This window comes from Lissotriton helveticus (genome assembly GCF_964261635.1).
Source record: "Lissotriton helveticus chromosome 1_1 unlocalized genomic scaffold, aLisHel1.1 SUPER_1_unloc_7, whole genome shotgun sequence".
Lineage (NCBI taxonomy): Eukaryota > Metazoa > Chordata > Amphibia > Caudata > Salamandridae > Lissotriton > Lissotriton helveticus.
This window is the reverse complement of record NW_027611714.1, coordinates 4,736,826-4,749,630: the sequence shown is the minus strand read 5'-3', so window position 1 is coordinate 4,749,630 and position 12,805 is coordinate 4,736,826. Positions and strand designations below refer to the sequence as shown.

At 51.8% G+C, this 12,805-nt stretch overlaps 1 pseudogene; it reads left to right on the top strand.

Moving 5' to 3' along the window:
• The window catches only part of LOC144806416 (uncharacterized), a 435,562-nt pseudogene that overhangs the window by 318,207 nt on the left and 104,550 nt on the right, over positions 1–12,805 (top strand).

Here is a 12,805-nt window from a genome sequence, read left to right as displayed (position 1 = left end):
GGGTCTCAAGCGGCTGTGAGGTCCTGCTGCAAGAACACGTTGCCTGTTCCTATTGATGAGCCTCCAGGTCTTGAGGTCCTTTCTGAACTGTTGGAGCGACGGTGCTGCTCTGAGGTGTGGGTAGGGGTGTTCCATGTCGTAGCCACAAGGTGGAAGAATGAGTGGCCTCCGCTGTCGGCTTGGTCAATGTGCTGCGCAGCAGCTAGGGAGAGGGATCGGGTATAGAGTTCCCTGGTAGATTGGTGAAAAATCACTAGTTTGTTGAGGTACTCCAGTCTTTCGTTGTGTAGTGCCTTGTACCCGTGGATGAGAAGCTTGAACTGACATCTCTTCGTGACTGGTACCCCATGGAGTTTCCTGAGGTGAGGGGTGATGTGCATCAGTCTGGGGAGGTCAAGGATGAGTCTGGCTGTGTGTTCCGAATGGTCTGGAAATTCCTCAGGAGTTGGGTGGTAATTCCTAGTTAGAGGGAGTTGCTGTGGTCGAGTCTGCTGGTGATGGTGGCTTGTCTGACAGTTCACCTGGTGTTAAGTGGGAGCCATCCGAAGACCTTCTTGAGCATTCACAGGGTGAGGAAGAGGTGCGGCGCAGCGGCCAGGGCGGCTCAATTCAGAACACAGGGGCTCACGGTTCGTTCCCCGGCAACGGTGGCAGGTCAGCCCTGCACCATGTGACTCTGGACAATAACTCGCTTAATCTTCTTGGTGGCCGCCAGTATCACGACCACACTTCCTCAGGATCAGGTGATGCTTAAAAGGGGTCCACCTCCAGATTGCCCTATACTCTGACTGTATATATTACACAGAGCATAAAGGAAATCAGGCGAGGGACAGGTAATGAAGGGTCTGGAATGGGAAAGGGAGGCTGAACCGAGAAAAGAAAACAACACACACGGTAAGTACAAGAATTCACTAACTACTCTCAGTTCATTCTCGCTAGAACAACACCTACCACATTAACTAACTGTAGACTGTTCTCCTCCTCTTTCGTGGCAGGTATCAGATAAACGCCTCTATACCCTAGCATCTAATGCTGAAAAACATAAACCAAAAGCAGTGTTCAAACCTACTGTTCTCACAACAAGCACCAACAATCATCTCTCTCCAGAAACATGCATACCTTCCAGTCTTCCCTTTTAAGCATAAAAAATCATCCCCTTTTGTGAATTCATCAAAAAAGAAAAGGAAATATTAGTTTCTGTAGGAAATCCAAAAACAAATGACAGTCTCGCACAACTGCTTCAATCCGTGGGAGAACGACTACGTTTTTGACTCTATACATAGAACCAAATTCCACATAAATGTTCCATTCACTTCGTGAGTCTGATTCAGTGTATATGGAATAGTTATCCGGATAACTTTAAATGTAAACGGCAGAGCGTCTCAGCCGAGAACGCTAGTACTCACGATGTGCAGAATCCTCCCACAGAATAAACAACAAACGCTGAGATTCCAAAGTCGTTAACGAAAAGGTCTCGGCCGAGAACCCCTTCGCCTTTTTCCTCGTATGCTCAATAAAGGAAAATAGTTCCCAATCTTAAGACGTTCGGCAGCCGCCAGAACGCGTGTCTCCTTTTCTTTCACTGAATCAAACAGACACTTCTCGTGTCAGAAGGAAACACGGGCGAGTTCAAGATTGCGCACGGCTGCCGCCTGAAGCCAACAAATGGTTCCGAAGAGGCAACAGATCCTTTCGTGTCCCTTCCTATACACGAACCTCCAACAAGAAGCAAAAACGCTCAGCAGCCGCTGAACGAGAACAGGAATCTCCAAAACAAGGTCCAGAACCCAGTCTCCGGTTCGGGATTCAAAATCACGTACAAGTTGCAGCCCGGAAATGGCCACCTAAATAACTACCCAACTCCTCCCCGTCGCTGGGCATTATGGGACATGTAGTTAAAGAAACAATATGTATGCATATTGCAATTCTGAACACTCTGTTAATGCAGGCGCTTCATGTTGGCAGGATAAATCATGACAGTATGTCCCTCTCCTCAGCGCCTCCTAGCACCAGGCTTCCCCGGATGCCGGTCGTAGAACCTGCGAAACGCAAGAGGAGCATGGACCACAGAGCTCGGCTCCCAAGAATTGTCCTCCGCAGTATACCCCTTCCACGACACAAGAAACCACAGGCGGCCTTGCCGGAAACGAGAATCCAGGATCCGACGGACCTCATATTCCAGGTTCCCATCATGGAGGACCGGAGGACCCGCCTTCCGGCGGGCCGATCGAGCCGGTTTCAACAGGCTACAGTGGAACACCGGGTGTATCCATAACGACGCCGGAAGCTTGAGCTTATATGCAACAGGATTCACTTGGCGCAAAACTGAATAAGGCCCAATGAACCGAGGATGGAAAACACTCCGATGACGGAAACGAATGTTCTTGGTAGAAAGCCACACTCGGTCCCCCACCTGATACACCTGTCCTTCCCGCCTATGCTTATCTTCCCATGTCTTGTACGAGGCCTTGGCTTTCTCCAGATGCATCTGCACCTTCCTGTCTATCTTCAAGAGAGCTTTCACTTGGCCTGCCACCGTGGGATGATTCATCACATCACTCGGAATTGTCACAGGCAGAACTGAAGCATGAAATCCAGAATTGGCACTAAAAGGCGACTCACCAGTGGAACAATGCCAAGCATTATTGTATGACAGTTCAGCTAGCCGTAACAAGGAGACCCATGAGTCAGCCGCTTCATCGGCTTAGCAACGCAGATATTTCTTCAAGGTTTGATTTAACCTCTCGGTCTGATCATCGGTCTGCGGATGGAAACTTGTTGAAAGGGCAGCAGAAATGTTCAGAGCCTTACACCATGTACGCCAAAACCTGGCGATGAACTGCGGACCCCTGTCCGAAATGATAACTTGAGGGAGTCCATGAAGACGAACCACCTGGGTCAACAGCAACTGTGCGGTTTGGAATGCCTTCGGAAGATTTCTACAGGGGATGAAGTGATCCATCTTTGTGAAGCTGTCCACCACCACCAAGATGGCATCACTTCCTCGATCCAGAGGTAAACCCAACACGAAGTCCAAGCTGAGGATTTGCCACGGCCTGGAGGGAGTCGGAAGCGGCATGAGAAGACCCGAAGCCTTTGATTGTACATTCTTTGCTCTTGCACAAGTCTCACATTGGTTTATCCACACTTTTACATCCTTGGCCATGCCTTCCCACCAGAAATTACGTAGTAACGCATGAACAGTTTTTTGATGACCCTGATGCCCTGCCACCAAGGCGTTATGGCACCAGTTGAAAGCCATCAACCGAAGGGCATGCACTGGGAGAAAAGGCGATTCAGCACCATCGGCAAGCCATGTTTGAGAGAACGGTGTTTATGCGCAGCTGCCCACAGCTTCCATTGCTGCAATGACCGATGTTTAGCCACTACTTCCATGAATTGTTCCGCTTGTATGGAACACAGCACCACCTCAGGAAAAAGTATTGGTCGTGGATCAGATTTCAGATGGTTTTCAGAATCCAGCTGCCTAGATAAGGAGTCCGCTTTCCTGTTCTCTACTCCAGGTCGGAAAGTGATTGTGAACTCATACTCCGCAAAAAAGACCATCCACCTCATCTGACGTTGAGACAAATGGCGAGCAGTCTTAAGATATTGGAGATTACGATGATCAGAGTAGACAGTTACCGGGTGGTGCCCACCCCACAAATAATGCCTCCATTCCTGAAACGCTTTTTTCACTGCTAAAAGCTCCTTCTCTGCGATGGTGTAATTAGCTTCTGCAGAATTGAGCTTCTTGGATAAGAACGCAACAGGATGCAGCTGGCCAGTGTGTTTGTCCCTCTGCGACAGAACCGCTCCGATGGCCACCTCGAACGCATTTGCTTCCACTATAAAGGGTACATCCATCTGTGGATGCATCAGAATCGGAGCAGTACTGAACGCCTGTTTGAGGTGACCAAAAGCCTCCGAGGCCTCCTGAGTCCAGATAAAAGGAACACCTTTACGCAACAAGCGCGTGATTGGTGATGCCAGCTGCGAAAAATGGGAAATGAACCTTCTGTAATAATTGGAAAAACCCAGGAAGCACTGGACGTCTCTCACATTCCTAGGCACCGGCCACAACTGAACTGCCAACACCTTTCTCTCCGCCATTCTGAACCCCCTCGGGTTGAGGATCACACCCAAAAACTCCACCTCATCCACCCCAAACTCACACTTGCTCAATTTACAGTACAAGCTGTTATCCTGCAACCGCTGCAAGATCAAGAGGACATGGCTAACGTGTTGGGCAGGGGATTCAGAGTATATCAACAAGTCATCGATATCAATGACAACAAAATGATCCACATACTCCTTCATGATGTCATTCAAAAAAAATTGGAACGCTGCCGAGGCATTACAAAGTCCAAACGGCATTAATAAATACTCGTAAAGTCCAAAACAAGTCTTAAAAGCCGTTTTCCACTCATCATCCGCCCTTATGCGGACCAGGTGATAGGCCCCCCTCAAATCCAAGCGAGTGTAAATAACAGCCCTCCGAACCTGATCCAATAGGACGGGGATGAGTGGAAGCGGGTAACGATTACGAATGGTAACCTTGTTTAGCTGCCTATAATCAATGCACGCCCGCAACTCCCCATTCGCCTTCGAAATGAAAAAAAGTGGCGATGCGGAAGGAGAGAGCGACGGACGAATGAACCCTATCGCACATAAATGATCCAGATATTTCTTCAAATGGGCAGTTTCAGACACTGACAGGGCATACACCCTACATGAAGGTACCACCGCCCCCTCAACCAAATCAATTCGGCAGTCATACTCTCTCGGCGGGGGAAGGGCTTCGGCCATAACCTCACTAAACACATCAGTATACTTTGTGTATTCCTGAGGCAACTCAACCACCTTCTCCGCAGCGGTAGCAATGGTAAATACTTGGGCCAGTGAGGACACATGAGACGTAAGAGACTGCAGACAATAACACTCACACCACGTGGACTCAAAACCAACAGATTTATTCCTCCAATCTATGGACGGATTGTGCTGCCACAACCAGGGCATGCCCAAAATCACCTCATACTGAGGAGCCTCGATGATGTTCAACTCTAGCTTTTCCCTGTGATTGCTAATCTCCCCAGGCAAAACGAGTTCCAGTTCCTCGGTATGAATGCTAATAGGGCCTGACTTCAACGGTGTGCCGTCCACCGCTAACACTGTCTGGGGTTCAAGGTTCGGCACTCTTACTAACCCTAACCTGTCCACTAGACCTTGGTCAATAAAATTCCCGGTGGCACCGGAATCGATCATAGTCAACACCGGATGGCTATCATGAGTAGTATATAACCACATGGATAACACCATATGGGTTTCTGTCTTTTTACATGTGGATACTGCCAATGAGGGAATCTTCCACTCTGGCGAAGACTGAATGTCTGTCTGCTCTTTCCTATTTTCTTGCGAACATACAGAGTTAGCAACAGCCTGCATTACCGCTAATTTCTTACCAGGAACAAAAGGACTACTCTTCTTAGGTTTCATTGTACGGTCCCGGACATAGTGCCCCTTTCTGCCGCAGTACATACAGAGACCCTGAGCCCGTCTGCTTTCCCTCTCCGCTTTCGTTAAAGGAGGTCTGACAGCCCCTATCTCCAAAAGGTTCAGAACCCACATCTTTCATCCCTACACGTCCTGCCGTATCCACACCCCCTCCGGCTCTATCACCTTTTCTGCGCTCCCCTCCTCTTTCAGACCTACGATGATCCAACCGCAAAGTGAGGTTTATTAAAGCCGTACAAGTGGTGGGTTGGGGATCTATCTGTGCCAGGACGTCCTTAATGTCTTCATTCAGACCCTGATAGTATAAGGCCATTCTCTTCACTTCAGGCCAAGATGTTTCCGCTACCAACCTATTAAAAGCAGTCATATACGTAACAAGTTCCTTTTTTCCCTGTCGCAACCCCAAAAGCTCCCTATCGGCACTAAGCGTAGTAGCCCGCCTATCAAAGACTCTTTCAAATTCTCTACGAAAATCATCCCAATCCGTCAACAATGGATCATCGTTGCGCACTAAAGGCACAGCCCAACTTGCTGCATCCCCAGTCAAGTATGATATCGCAAAAGCAACACGGGATATATTAGTAGGGAATGAGGCTGGTCTGCATGAAAAATGTAATGCTATCTGCGTTAGAAAGGTCTGCATCTTATTGGGGTCACCAGCATGACGTTCTGGACTAGCTAATGGTATAGGAGGTGACACTGTAACTTGTATAGGGGAACCACTAGCTGTTGTGTTAAAAGGGTTTCTCATTTGCCTATCCAGACGGTCTCTTAATGCGGCCGTTTCCGCCCTTGAAGCCTCTAATTCTTGCTGCACTAAACCCAAAGCGTGCAGCACATCATCCATGGTGGCCATCTATCAAACACCCCTGACCGGGAGGAAGACAATACGTAGGTACGTGATTCTGTCACGACCACACTTCCTCAGGATCAGGTGATGCTTAAAAGGGGTCCACCTCCAGATTGCCCTATACTCTGACTGTATATATTACACAGAGCATAAAGGAAATCAGGCGAGGGAAAGGTAAGGAAGGGTCTGGAACGGGAAAGGGAGGCTGAAACGAGAAAAGAAAACAACACAAAAGGTAAGTACAAGAATTCACTAACTACTCTCAGTTAATTCTCGCTAGAACAACACCTACCACGTCAACTAACTGTAGACTGTTCTCCTCCTCTTTCGTGGCAGGTATCAGATAAACGCCTCTATACCCTAGCATCTAATGCTGAAAAACATAAACCAAAAGCAGTGTTCAAACCTACTGTTCTCACAACAAGCACCAACAATCATCTCTCTCCAGAAACATGCATACCTTCCAGTCTTCCCTTTTAAGCATAAAAAATCATCCCCTTTTGTGAATTCATCAAAAAAGAAAAGGAAATATTAGTTTCTGTAGGAAATCTAAAAACAAATGACAGTCTCGCACAACTGCTTCAATCCGTGGGAGAACGACTACGTTTTTGACTCTATACATAGAACCAAATTCCACATAAATGTTCCATTCACTTTGTGAGTCTGATTCAGTGTATATGGAATAGTTATCCGGATAACTTTAAATGGAAACGGCAGAGCGTCTCAGCCGAGAATGCTAGTACTCACGATGTGCAGAATCCTCCCACAGAATCAACAACAAACGCTGGGATTCCAAAGTCGTTAACGAAAAGGTCTCAGCCGAGAACCCCTTCGCCTTATTCCTCGTATGCCCAATAAAGGAAAATAGTTCCCAATCTTAAGACGTTCGGCAGCCGCCAGAACGCGTGTCCCCTTTTCTTTCACTGAATCAAACAGACACTTCTCGTGTCAGAAGGAAACACGGGCGAGTTCAAGATTGCGCACGGCAGCCGCCTGAACACCAAAAAATGGTTCTGAAGAGGCAATAGCTCCTTTCGTGTCCCTTCCTATACACGAACCTCCAACAAGAAGCAAAAACGCTCAGCAGCCGCTGAACGAGAACAGGAATCTCCAAAACAAGTTCCAGAACCCAGTCTCCGGTTCGGGATTCAAAATCACGTACAAGTTGCAGCCCGGAAATGGCCACCTAAATAACTACCCAACTCCTCCCCGTCGCTAGGCATTATGGGACATGTAGTTAAAGAAACAATATGTATGCATATTGCAATTCTGAACACTCTGTTCATGCAGGCGCTTCATGTTGGCAGGATAAATCATGACACCCAGCGCCTTGACACCCTTGCTTGCAGTGTTGGGATTGGCTTAGGGGTGTGACTGGGAGCATGGCTGCTTGCTTCCTGTTCCTGCTTGTGGCAGGAGAGGAGCCGAGACTACCTGGGACCCGGCCAACGGGAAGGTAAGTTTGATTTTTTTTTTTATTAAACCCGACACCTGTGCGACCCCCCTTCACTTTTACGCTCACCCTGCACTTTCACACTCACCCTGCACTCACAGCGATCACACTGCTCACCATGCACTCATGCTATTCACCCTCCTCCTATCCTACATTCACACGAGCACACCGCTCACCCTTCATGCACATGACACTTCACTCACTTGTTACTTTCATCGCTCACCCTACACTCACAACGATCACACTGCACTCACTCTGTTACCCTACACTCACACTGTTCATCCTCCTTTTACCCTGCCCTCACACAAGCACACCGCTCACCTTGTATTCACAGCAACCACACTGCACGCATGTCCCTCGCCATCAACTCATGCTATTCTCCCTCCACTTAACCTGTGGTCACATCAGCACACCGCTCACCCTGCACTCACAGTGATCACACTGCACTAAGACCACTCACTATGCGCTCATGCTTTTCATCGTGCACTGACACAAGAACACCACTCACTCTGGACTCATGGAACACTTTACTCACCTGTCACTCTCACTGCTCACTTTGCAATCTCATTCAAACAAGCAAATTTCTCACCAAGCATTCATTCCTCCCACTCTACACTATCACCCAAACCCACACTCATCACATCACTCACCGTACTCTCACACTATGCCTTTGAAGGATTGTCTGCGGGACATTTCAAAATGGATGGACCATAACTGCCTCCACATGAATGCGGTGAAAACGGAGGTTCTCTTTTTCCATCAACCCTTCCCTCTTGATGCAACTCTCTGGTGGCCACAGGAACTCAGCCTTCCCCCTGTCCCTAAGGACTCTGTAAAAAATCTAGGGGTCAAGTGGGACTCAAATCTTTCCTTTACTAACCAAATACAGACCGTTTCTGCCGCTTGTTTTTCCAAGATCAGGTTGATTACCTGTCTCCCCAGGGGTGCCCGCTATCACCCATGCTATTCGCCATCGCTATGGAACCCCTTGCGGTCAGACTTCGACAACACCACACCCAACATGGCATTGGTTTTGCGGCTCGCGCTCTTTCAGTTTCCATGTATGCAGACGATGTTACTCTTTATGTCCGTAATCCTCAAGAAAAGCTCAGCCCTCTGGTCCATGAGGTAATACGGTTCGGGGCTACTCTGGAATTCAGGTGAATTGAAATAAATCTGTGCTGTTTCCCATCACTGATGCCACAGCGCCTTTTACTCCAGATGTTGGAAGGGGCAATCTCAGAGGGCCAGATTATGCTCACCCCAAGACCCACCTCTCCCACAGATCTTGCAGAGTCTTATCGTGAGGTCCTCACCGGGGAGGACTTCGAGTCTAGGGTCGTACACACTGAGTTCACACCACACTTACGAACAGACACCACACCGTTGGGCTCTTAGTAACAAGTTCTTTATATAAGGAATAAAAGAAGGAAGCACTCTTATGTACACAGTGATCGAGGATCACAAAGTCATTGAGGGTTCAGGAATGGGGAAGCGGGACAGTCTTTTAGTCTCTGGGGCAGTACGGGGCGCACCCTACGCACAGCTCTCAATCCTCGAGCCAGGGGGTACGGACGATGATGGTCGTACTGGCTACTTCACCTCCGTCGAGTCGGCTCGGTCGGGATGGTGGCCTCGATGGTCCAGCCGGACCAGAGTACTCCTCGAGCCGCGACGAGGTCAGCAGGGCTCGATCTGGAGGAGTTCGTGAGGAGCCGCGACAGCGTCAGCAGGGCTCGGATGGTTGCAGGTTCAAGCTTGAGCCGCGACAGCGTCAGCTGGGCTCCGATGGTTACGAGGTCAGCTTGAGCCGCGATAGCGTCAGCAGGGCTCGGATGGTTGCAGGTTCAAGCTTGAGCCGCGACAGCGTCAGCAGGGCTCCGGTGGTCTTAGAGGTCGAGCCGCGTCAGCAGTGCTCCGATGGTTACAAGTTTAGCTCGAGCCGCGACAGCGTCAGCAGGGCTCCGATGGTTACGAGTTAAGCTCGAGCCGCGACAGCGTCAGCAGGGCTCCGATGGTTACGAGGTCAGCTTGAGCCGCGACAGCGTCAGCAGGGCTCAGGTGGTTCAGTTCCTTGTTGCGAAGAGGGAGCCGCGACAGCGTCAGCAGGGCTCAGAGGTTCAAGATGAGTTCTTCTTAGGGTCAGCCGCGATCAGATCAGCAGGCTTCAGGTCCAAGATACAACTGCCCGCTAGTTGTCAGGCGGGCCCAGATATAGTCCATTAGCTCTTTGATGTCCGGACCCTCGCAGGCTGAGGTCTCATGCCCTGGGGGCTGGTTGTGGGCGAGGTCCGGCGGTCGGCTCTTTGATCCTTTGAAAAGAGGGGTCCGGGAATTCCCAGACGCCCAGCAGGTCTGGAGCCAGCCCTCGGGGAGGCCAGAGGTGCAATCGAAACTGGCCCCAGGGGGAGGCCAAAGGTGTGATGGAAACCAGTCTCTCAGGGGAGGCCGGAGGTGCCATCGAAACTCCCTGGCTTATCTCACTCGGGGGGCGCTTTACCCCCCAGCCGGGACTGGCGCGCCTTGGGAGTCTGGGTTTCGCGGGGGCCGGGGTCACGCTAGGCCCAAGGAGACAGGGATGTCGGGAAGGGAAGATGGCGTCCGGGCCTTGGGGGGCATGCAAGGTTAGGCGCTCGGAGCCGGGCGTGGGACGGGAAAGGCAGGCCTGGTCGAGGTGCTAGGGGGATCTAGGCTTAACTGGAGTAGGGCGACCAGGCTCGGGGTGCAGGCTACGCTAACAGGGAGGCTGCGCAGGGGACTCGGGCTACAGGACTACGCTCCCAGGGTGTGGAGGGACAGAAGCGAACCACGCCACGAGGCCGGGTCCAACACGCGTCACCCCCAGCTGAAGGCGGGGAGAACTACCCATCCTCTTGGGGGTTCTCTTCGCTGAGGCGGAAGAATCGGGACAGGCCGTCTGCGTTGGCGTGGTCAGCACCAGGTCGGTGCTCAACAGTGAAGTCCATCCCCTGGAGGGAGATGGACCAGCGCAGCAATTTGGGGTTCTCCCCTCTCATCTGCATTAGCCACCGGAGGGGTCGGTGGTCGGTCTGGACCCGGAAGTGAGTAGCGAACAGGTAGGGCCTCAGCTTCTTCAGGGCCCAAACCACCGCGAAGGCCTCCCGCTCGATGGTGCTCCACCTTTGTTCTCGAGAGAGTAGCCTCCGGCTAATGAATGCTACTGGTTGATCTAGGCCGCTCTCGTTCACCTGGGACAGAACTGCTCCGATGCCATGCTCGGACGCGTCTGTCTGAACTACAAATTCTCTGGAGTAGTCGGGGGCCTGTAGGACGGGGGCAGTGCACATGGGGTCTTTCAAAGTTTCGAACTCCTCTTGGCAGGTGGGGGTCCAGCTGACTTTCTTCGGCTGGTTCTTGGAGGTTAACTCCGTGAGGGGGGCTACGGTGCTGCCGTACCCTTTGATGAAACTTCGGTAATACCCCGTGAGCCCTAGGAACGCCTGCACTTCCGCCTGGGTCGTGGGGGCCTCCCAGGCCACGATTGCATCGATCTTGGGCTGGAGGGGGGCTACGAGGCCGCTTCCGACCTGGTGCCCGAGGTAGACTACGGACCCTTGTCCGATCTGGCATTTGCTTGCCTTAATGGTGAGACCGGCCCTCCTCAGGGCCGTCAGCACCGCCCAGAGGTGCTGGCGGTGCTCGGGCCAGTGGGAACTGTAAACTGCGATATCGTCCAGATACGCAGCGCTGAACTCTTCCAACCCAGCCAGTACCTGGTATACCAGCCTTTGGAAGGTGGCGGGGGCGTTTTTCATCCCGAAGGGCATCACCCGGAAATGGAAGTGACCATCCGGGGTGGAAAACGCGGATCTTTCCCTAGCTCCCTCGGTGAGGGCGATCTGCCAGTATCTGCTGGTCAGGTCGAAAGTGCTAAGGAAGCGAGCAGCCCCGAGGCGATCAATAAGCTCGTCTGCTCGGGGGATGGGATGCGCATCGGTTCTGGTGACTGCGTTGAGCCCGCGGTAGTCAACGCAGAACCTCAGCTCGGGAACAGCCCCGGGGGCGGCTGCCTTCGGAACCAGGACCACAGGGCTAGCCCATGGGCTGTCAGAGGCTTCGACCACCCCGAGAGCTAGCATCTTTGTTACCTCGGCCTTGATGCAGGCCCGGACTCTGTCAGGGATGCGGTAGGCTCTGTGCCGTACTGGGGGGCTATCCCCGGTGTCCACGTCATGGACGCACCAGCTGGTGATGCCGGGGGTGAGGGAGAAGAGGTCCGAGAACTGTCCCTGTAACTGGCGACAGTCCTCGCGCTGCTCGGGGGAGAGGGAGGAGGAGAGACTCACTCCCTCTATGGAGCCATCTTTTTCTTTCATGCACAGGAGGTCGGGGAGAGGCTCCGTTTCTTCTTCTTCTCCATCGTCCGTGGCGAGGAGCAAGCTCAACTCAGACCGGGCGAAGTGGGGCTTGAGGCGGTTCACGTGGAGGACCCTCAAGGGGTTCCTGGGTGACTGCACATCAATGAGATATGTCACTTGGCTCTTACGTTCCACCACCTTAAAGGGTCCTGTCCACTTGTCTTGTAGGGCACAGGGCTCCACGGGGGCCATCACCCAGACCTGCTGTCCGGGCTGAAACTCGACCAGAGTGGCATTCTGGTCATACCACCGTTTCATTTCTTCCTGACTAGCCTCGAGGTTGGCCTCGGCCAGTTCTCGGAAATTCCTAGTCTGGTTCCAGAGGGCTAGAATGTATCGAAACACATCGGGAGGGGGCTCTTGGGCCGCCGTCTCCCACCCTTCCTTGACCAGGCTGAGGGGTCCCCTGACGGGGTGCCTGTAGAGGAGCTCGAAGGGGCTGAACCCCAGGGACTTCTGGGGGACTTCGCGGTACGCGAAGAGGAGACAGGGAAGGAGGACGTCCCACTTATGCCTCAGGGGCTCTTCGAGACCCATGATCATTCCCTTGAGGGTCCGGTTGAATCATTCCACCAGACCGTTACTCTGGGGGTGATATGGGGTGGTGAT